The sequence below is a fragment of the Portunus trituberculatus genome, chromosome 38, assembly GCF_017591435.1.
Source record: "Portunus trituberculatus isolate SZX2019 chromosome 38, ASM1759143v1, whole genome shotgun sequence".
Lineage (NCBI taxonomy): Eukaryota > Metazoa > Arthropoda > Malacostraca > Decapoda > Portunidae > Portunus > Portunus trituberculatus.
The window spans coordinates 11,226,033-11,235,612 of record NC_059292.1 but is presented as its reverse complement, the minus strand read 5'-3'; the positions used below and the strand labels follow the sequence as shown (position 1 = coordinate 11,235,612).

General features: G+C 39.0%; 1 protein-coding gene across 2 annotated transcripts in view; it reads left to right on the top strand.

The window, feature by feature from the left end:
* LOC123514718 (DNA topoisomerase 2-binding protein 1-like) overlaps positions 1-9,184 on the top strand; it is an 89,613-nt gene extending 80,429 nt beyond the window's left edge. The window contains exon 9 of one of the 2 annotated variants that reach the window (XR_006677684.1): positions 4,949-5,815. The gene's annotated coding sequence lies outside the window, so the exon portion shown is untranslated. Of the gene's footprint in view, positions 1-4,948 lie in introns of both variants that reach the window. The other variant, XM_045272789.1, reaches the window with a different exon arrangement.
* The last annotated feature ends 396 nt before the right edge of the window (positions 9,185-9,580 follow it).

Below are 9,580 nucleotides of genomic sequence, written 5' to 3'. Positions count from 1 at the left end.
ATAGAAGCTGTTTTAGCAAGAGATGAGATGTGAAGTTTCCAGTTAAGATTATGAGCAAAGGACAGACCGAGGATATTCATTGTGGAAGAGGAGACAGTTGAGTGTCATTGAAGAAGAGGGATAGTTGTCTGGAAGGTTGTGTCGAGTTGATAGATGGAGGAATTGAGTTTTGAGGCATTGAAAACTACTAGATTTTCTCTGCCCCAATCGGAAATCTTAGAAAGATCGGAAGTCAGGCGTTCCGTGGCGTCCCGCGTGATCTGTTAATTTCCTGAAGGGTTGGACGTCTCTGAAAGAACGTGGAAAGATGTAGGGTGGTATCATCAGCGTAGGAGTGGATAGGGCAAGAAGTTTGGTTAAGAAGGTCATTAATGAATAATAGAAAGAGAGTGGGTGACAGGACAGAACCCTGAGGAACACCACTATTAATAGGTTTAGGAGAAGAACAGTAGCCGTCTACCACAGCAGCAATAGAGCGGTCGGAAAGGAAACTTGAGATAAAGTTGCAGAGAGAAGGATAGAAGCCGTAAGAGGGCAGTTTTGAAATCAAAGCTTTATGCCAGACTCTATCAAAAGCTTTTGATATGTCTAACGCAACAGCAAAAGTTTCACCGAAATCTCTAAAAGAGGATGACCAAGACTCAGTAAGGAAAGCCAGAAGATCACCAGTAGAGCGACCTTGACGGAAGCCATACTGGCGATCAGACAGAAGATTGTGAAGTGACAGATGTTTGAGAATCTTCCTATTCAGGATAGATTCAAAAACTTTAGACAAGCAAGAGATTAAAGCTATAGGACGGTAGTTTGAGGGGTTAGAACGGTCACCCTTTTTAGGAACAGGCTGAATGTAGGCGAACTTCCAGCAGGAAGGAAAGGTAGAAGTCGATAGACAAAGTTGGAAGAGTTTGGCCAGGCAAGGTGCAAGCACAGAAGCACAGTTTTTGAGAACAATAGGAGGGACCCCATCAGGTCCATAAGCCTTCCGAGGGTTTAGGCCAGCAAGGGCATGGAAAACATCATTACGAAGAATTTTGATTGTAGACATGAAATAGTCAGAGGGAGGAGGAGAGGGAGGACAAGCCCAGAATCGTCCAAGGTGGAGTTGTGAGCAAAGGTTTGAGAAAAGAGTTCAGCTTTAGAGACAGAAGAGATGGCAGTGGTGCCATCAGGATGAAATAAAGGAGGGAAAGATGAAGAAGTGAAGTTATTTGAGATTTTTTTGGCTAGATGCCAGAAGTCACGAGGAGAGTTTGAGTTTGAAAGATTTTGACATTTCCTATTTATGAGTGTTTGGCAAGTTGAAGAACAGACTTAGCATGATTCCGGGCAGAGATATAAAGTGCATGAGATTCAGGAGATGGAAGGCTCGAGTACCTTTTGTGGGCAACCTCTCTATCATGTATAGCACGAGAACAGGCTGAGTTAAACCAAGGTTTAGAAGGTTTAGGTTCAGAAAAAGAATGAGGAATGTACACCTCCATGCCAGATACTAACACCTCTGTTATGCATTCAGCACAAAGAGATGGGTCTCTGACACGGAAGCAGTAATCATATATATGTATATATATATGTATATATATATATATATATATATATATATATATATATATATATATATATATATATATATATATATATATATATATATATATATATATATATATATATATATATATATATATATATATATATATATATATATATATATATATATATATATATATATATATATATATATATATATATATATATATATATATATATATATATATATATATATATATATATATATATATATATATATATATATATATATATACATATACACAGTTAGGCCCCACTTTTAGCGATCCTGTTAGTCTGCTGAAACCATCGCCAAATTAGAATTTTGCCAAATTTGAATACTACATTAAATAGGGAAAAATACCAATCAGTCTTTCGTTCGCCCAAAGTACCCATTTTGAGTCGACATTTACAGCTGCAAAATAAACAAGCTTCCTTTGATACATTAGCAAACATACAATATATTGGTAAATGAATAGTTGAAACATAAAATTGAATGTGGTACTCACTATAAAAGGCGAGAATGAAAGCCTGGGGGGATGATAAATATAGGGTGGTGGTAGCGGCGCACAGGCTTAGTGCCCGCCACCACCACTAGGGTCCATCTCCAAGTCCTCTCCTTGGGCTGCAACCTCCCTGGCTGTTGCAGTATCAACTTCTTCAAAGCCTAGGAATTCTGCATCTTCTTGAGAGACTGGAGATATGTGAGCAGGAGGTGGTGCCTGGGATTCCTCTGCAGCTGTATCACATGGTGGTGGATCATCCAGGATTTCAGCATCCTCATCGCCTAGAATATCAGCAAGAGCCTGACTTATCATTCTTTGCCTTATAAGCTGATGGTTGAAGAAGTCTGTTATTTTTGCCTGTTGAGTTGATGCTAACTTCTGGTAAAGGTCCTTGAATACTCCTGTGAACTTTTCTAGGTGTTGCACAGCTTGTTCAATGTTTTCGTCATCTTTGTTTGAATTTGTTGGAGGTCTCTTCTTTTTAGATATCAGAATCCTAGGATGTTGCTCATTCTTTAGTGGTGACCTCCTTATCTCCTGGTGTTGATGTTTCTTGTTCTACCACCTCCTGCTCGTCCTCCTCCATCATCTCCTGAAGGGTAAGTTCCCTGGTTCTTTCTCTAACGATGTCAGCAACAGCTTCATTGTCCACTGCAGGCATGCCAGGAACTTGTTGAATGGAATTTGTTGTCTGTTGGAGAAGTGTTTCTTGCTTCTGTCTCTTCTCCTCTTGCAGCTTTAAATGAGGCTGTAAATGGCTTCAGGCATGTCTGATTGTCTTCAGAGTTATTTCAGACCAAGAACGAGACATCAAATCAACCGCCTGCTTGATCTGGAATTTCTTCCAAAACTGCTTCAAAGATAATACAACATCTGGTGCAACAGGAGGTACTGCTGAAGTTGAGGCAACTGGAGAGTGTGGGGCTTGTGGTGTGGCTGGCTGTGCGGAGGAGATGCCGGTGATGAGGGTGCTGCTGGTGGGTCGGGAGTTGCCACTTCCTCCTCCCTGCTACTCACTAACTTTTCAATGTCTTTCATCTCCTTTCGCCTGTCTGTTGCCCTTTTAATTTTATCATGGAGATAGCCATAGAAGATGAGCTTCACGTTAGCAATAAGCTCTTGATCGAGGGGCTGTAGTTTGGCTGTAGTATTGGGGGGCATAAATACAACTTGGACAGCTGGGTGCCACCCAACCAGGAATTTTGAGTGGGTGGGGGCATTGTCAAGGAACAGCACAACCTTGAAGGGGATATTTTTCTTTTTACAGTGCCTCTTTGCATCGGGTACAAAATGCTTGTCAAACCAGATAACAGATATTGGGATAGTCATATATCCAGATGCATTATGAAGCCAGATACAGTTAGGCAGGTTCTCCATGTCACAATTTCTAAATGAATGAGGCTTGGCAAATTTGTATATCGCCAGTGGCTTCATTTTACATTCTCCACTAGCGTTGCATGTGAATAAAACACTGAATTTGTCCTTCGCCAGCTTGTGACCAGGTGCCTGCATTACCTCTTTAGGAATAAATGTAGAAGTAGGGGCGCGACGCCAGTAGAAAGCGGTTTCGTCACAGTTAAACACTTGGTCAGGAGAATAATTACCCTCATCAATTATTTGCTTGGCCACAGGAATAAAGGCCTTGGCTGCCACGGCATAAGCAGAGGCTATCTCCCCTTGAAAGTGAAGACAGCAGTAGTGAAGACTCGGAAAATTATTCAGAGGATCCACCTGTTTTCTCAGAACAGAAAGTAGACAGAGATAGTGGTGATGGAGAATAGACTCCAAACATCGTATTGAGAACCCAGAGTGGCTCACGGAGACACAGGCGTGCCTCATGTTCTGGGAAGACGATCAAGGGGGCGTGTGTGTGTGTGTGTGAGAGAGAGAGAGATGATACCTACATGTTATTTGCTTGAAACTTGATATGGAAAGGGGTGAAAGAATACTCTCTCTCTCTCTCTCTCTCTCTCTCTCTCTCTCTCTCTCTCTCTCTCTCTCTCTCTCTCTCTCTCTCTCTCTCTCTCTCTCTCTCTCTCTCTCTCTCTCTCTCATTGGAAGATGAGAGAGAGAGAGAGAGAGAGTGTGTATGTGTTTGCACGGTGTCATCGATCACCGAGCTGTTTCTGCTTGACAGATCACACAGCGGGCAGAGGAGGAATCTTTGATAAGGCAATAACTAAACTTTCAGAGGTCACATCGAGCTAGAAAGTACATCATTGTATTCAGAATAACAAATAGAAAATAATTATTAGTATTCAAACAGTCTTCTGACAATTTCTAGGTTTACCATTTTTGCCCGTCATGGGATATTGGAAAATAGTTTCATCACCGGAACATAAGGGTTAAAGGCCAAAAATAGCAACGAAAAAATAGCAACGGCTTGTGGGGGGTGAAGGGGCCGCTGTGTTTGTTTACAGTTGACAAACGCAAAAAAGGCGGAAGTGAGCTTGTGTGTGACGACTAGCGTCGACAAAAGTTGACAGTCTTAAGAAAGTTGACAGAAAAATTTGACGGAAAAGTGCTAGTGTGACGCCACCTTAGTGACGACACAGGGTAGCATCGGTTTACACTTCTGAATGGCGAGTTTGCGGCGAATTTGAGCGGGTGGGTGGTGCGCGAGATATGAATGTCGAATTGGCAAGTCAGTCAATCGAACCTTGAGGATTGGGTATTAATTAAATGAGTTTGAATTGGCGATAATTCGAACTGCGAATGGTCGAATCACGAGGATCCCCTGTACTGTATACCATACCAGTATGTTGTACTACTATACTTGGCACAATTATATTTTTTTCTTAATTTGGTGTCTTGTTAGTATATTTATTTCACTGTATCACACCACATCTTATCTTACCTGATCGTATCTGTCTCTCCAGGGAAAACATTCTGTGTGTTTGGACTTAGCCAGGAGATGAATGAAGATTTGGAGGAAATGATAGAGCGTCATGATGGCCATGTGGTGAAGATGGGCAGTTCAGAGACTATTCATTACTCAGTGGTAACTGCTGGAAGTCACCATGTGAATAAGGGACAGCTAATCTCCCATGCCTTCCTAGAGGACTGTGTTGAGGCAAAGGTAATTTAATGTTAAGTTTTTTAGGTTTTGCATAATTTCAATTTCTTTTTCTCCTTTTTTCTTACTTTTCTTTGCATTAGAATCTCAGTTCTTGTACTTATTCATTTCCTGAATATTGTTCGAAATTTATAATGTTTGGAAACCGAAACTATTTTCCACATAGTAATCAAAGTAAAATGAATTGATACATTCCAGGACACCTATCTGTTCTCTCTTAGTGGCTCATAACAGATGCTCCCTCAACCAAGTGTCTGCTCCACAACATCAGCTCAGAAATCATTATTTATACATAAAGGATGTATTGAGTGAACTTTGTGACAAGGAAGCTATTAGAAAATATTGTTTAGACTAAGTACCTGTTCTCTTTGTCACAGATCTAGTAAGAGAAGCCTTATAGAGTGACAGAGGAGTAATCCACTTACTGTCAAACTGAAGGTGATCATAACACTTAAAACACCTTACTATTGAGAAAAAGCCACTAGGAAAATGTAGTTGTGTAATAGTGATTGCATTTTGTGCCATTAAGAGAGCTTGAAATTATTCCTTAGCACTGAAAGCTTTGTTTACATCAATGCTTTTCAACAGGATGACTTTTAACATACCTCAAAAATTTAATGACTGTCTTTTTCATTGTCTCTCCTCCAAATGCATAAAAATAAAGGAAATATTTATAGAAACTATACATTAGTACAAGTAAAGTATACAAGTACAGTAAAGTCTCGAATCTCGATCAATCTTATCTCAATATTTTGCATCTCAGTTCCACCACCAAGAACCCATGATTCACATAACTTGCTGAAATTACATGAACAAGAAGCATGTGCAGTGGTGGATCAAGGATAAAAAAATTTCAGGGGGTGACCAATCTGAATTCCTGTACACATTGAGATTGGTGGTGAGCCATATCAACTGGGTTTTCAGAGGCGAAGGGGTGCTGAAAGCTCCCGGAAAATTTAGTGAAAATTTAGCAGTCTTGAGACCATTTTTAAGAAGCTATATACTGAGCTATTTTTATATAATAACAGTAATAATTCATTAATACTCATTTTCTCTAACTCCAGTGAGGAGTAACTAACTTATTAATCATAGGAGCGAGGATCAAATTATAGCCTCTCTTACATCCCATACTCGTAAAGATGTAAAGACTCAGACTTGCAGTAAGTTACTGAATCTGATTTAGCCTCTTCAGAAAGCTTTGTTACATTATTGTTCTGTACATACCTTCTATCTTGTACCACATATATACATCCTCACTCATGATAAACAAAAATTGGGGGCACTCAGCCCATTGAGCCCTGCACCTTGGATCCACCACTGGCATGATGATGTGATTTTTTTCAATTGCTCTTGCACCTAGTGATAGCTTGCACTCCAAAATGTGCTCTGGAAGCTTCCAAAAGATTACAGTGTGTTCTGCAGTACACTATAGTTGGGTTATGTCACTCATGACATTCACAGGTGATACGCATACAGACTGCAGGTAGGAGGAATAATATTGATAAACAAACCACTCACAGTGCTCTGTGGCCTCTCTCCTCCTTTTGCCTTATTAAAACTTAATTTCTTCTCTAAATAATATCTACAGCGTCTCTGATCAACTGTCCCAAGTGAAGGATGAGGAATGGAGGGTGGGGAGGATGTGTGGGAATAACATCCTGTGCAGTGCACCCTATGCACAGTGTTCATCCTTAATATGCACCTTTATGGGTGATAAAAACCCACGCATATTGCGAAAATGCATATTGTGAACTGAAGAATCAATGGCAAAATGGTATATGATCAGACGACTCCAAGATTAGGTGTACCGTATCATAACTTACTTGTACTGTATTTATCCTTCTGTGTTGCAGAAGAGCTTATTGATGACCCTGTACTAATATAAGAAATTAAATTTTAAGTAGGGAAGAGGAGGAGAGGAAAGAACATAGACCACAGAATGCCATGAGAGGTTTGTTTACAACACTGTTCCCAGCAAGGCATAAATGTGGGCAGAGAAGGTAAGCGAGAAAGATGAGAGGAGTTTGTTTTGTTTCGTGCCTTTTCAGTAACTATAACGTTCTTCATTTCTAAATTAATCTTTCTATTCTTGGAATTTCTGGCTGGAGCCATGATGATCTCAGGTTAGTGAAAATCGCAATGCAGTGGTAAGGCAGAGGGGACAGGAAGGCAGCAGTGTGTGTGTTTGTTAGGTTAAGTAAAGGCACACCTGTTCACCAGCTGGAGTCTGGTGATGAACTAACTACTAACTTATGAGTCAAAGTCCAAGGGTTCAGTGATACCAACATGGTGAGACACACATGCAAATTGGAGGCACATATTAAGAGTACATAATTTTTGCTTTATAATCATAAAATCAAATTTACATATCAATAATTCCATTTTGCATATTGTAAATTATTAATAATCAATATTTTGGGAATATAGCTGCATATTGTGAGAAACATTATGAACATGCATATTGGGGCTAACTACTGTACTAGCCACCTGTCAGCTGTCCAAACCCAGCATATGGTCTAGATCATTATTTGGCTACCTGGATGCCATTCACCATATTTTCTGTGGCCAATGGAAGGACTCAATAGTGGGTAAGAGCATGTTTGGGTGTCAGGAACCACAAAGTGGTGTTGAAAATTCTGGAAGTGAGAAATGCAGTTAAGATAAAAGAAAAAAAAAAGGAAAAAAAAAAATACATTACAGAAAATATATGATGTATATTGTGTGAAACTTTAGGTGTAAGCTAGAAAGATCATGGAATTGATATACCTATGTTAGTTGTCAAGGCTTTGGCCCCAGTTGCATTTTTTCCCACACGTTAACTTCACATCTTGAAACTTGAATCTCAATCAGTATTTTCGGTCCCAATTATGATCGAGATAAGAGATTCTACTGTTTGTAACATTGTTTGAAAACAGAATTATGGTAAGACAACAGAAACATTTGTGAGTCAAAAATTTTGTTTGAAAGATAGACATTCTGTAACTGATGTTCTTTTACCTATTCTTTTCTTCATCTTTATATCCTATCCCTTCGTGTCTATTTCCTATATCTGTGTTTAGATTTTTTTCCCTGATTGCCTCCTGTGCTTCACTTTATTACTCTCTTTCCTTTTATATTTTCTGCTCCTTTTTCTTTTATTTCAGAGTGTGTGTATCTTCAGTAAAGTACTAACTTCAAAAAGATGCACACTGCATCTGTGTGCACAATGAGTTAATCTGCTTTCATGCCCACACTCTTGAATACTCTGAGTCACTGTCAAATTAAGTTTTTTTGTTGAATACCTCTCACCGAGCTCCTCTGACTAAGAAATTCTTTGACTACATAACTTCAAAAGTGGAGCATATTGTGACTTTCTTCCCTTTGCATTCCTCTCCCTCTACTGGTAATCTTGGTGAAGAAACCTTTAATTTTACTATCTTCTCTGCCCTAGAAAACATGTGGTACAACAACTTATTCATTTTCTTGACTGTCTTGGACAAATTTCTTAATGAAGGGCAGTAAAATTTATGATTATCCAACATCATGTGGCTTACATGTTTTGATACCAATTAAAATCAGTATTTTCCTCTCATCTCCCTTTGCTCCCTTCTTTTTCTTCTCGTATGCTTTTCTTTTCTTTTTCCTTCTTTCTTTTACATGGTACTGTCAACCCATGCTGTACATAATTACAAATTGTCACGAAATCCAAGATTCAGTGATTAATATAATATTTCAAAAATTTACCACTGATTTACATTGCATGAATTATTACTTATCATATACTAGCTTAAAATGGTTTGATATACAACATACAATGGACTTGGAATATATATCAGAATTATCTAGACGTTATATGAGTTAATTGAAATGTTGGTTGAATTTATTACAATTTAGTTTTGGTTTGCTTGATTTTGTCAGATTGAATTCATGCAAATCTGGCTTATAGGAACAAGCCACATTAAAACATGAAGATTTTTTATGTATGATAGGTTCTTGAGCATAAATATAATAGATTAGGGTAAACTGTATATTCTCAATCTTGTTTGTAACTAGACCAATAAATCCTCACTATTTAAATGATACTCAGTCTTCACTATTCAAAGTAACACCTAATTCCTCATCAGCTGTACGTTCAACAGCGTGATGTCATGCATGACTTACAGTGCACTGATACCAAAGGCAGAACACAGTAGACGCTTCCAGAGTTCAAACGTGTGGCTGCTTGTTACCGGCTAGTTGATGGAGTTGGTGTTTGTTATGGTGTATCTACATGGTGACTCTCTAGGATTGCTCTATCCTCTGCACTGTGGCCACTTAATAGTGGGGAAGAGGATGTAGCATCCTTGTGTGTGTTTTTCTGCTCCACGAGACGTGTGCAGAGCTTGATAGTGCAATGTGCAAAGACTATTTGTGTAGTGTCACTCACAGGTGATCATTTGGATGCCAGCATCTTGTT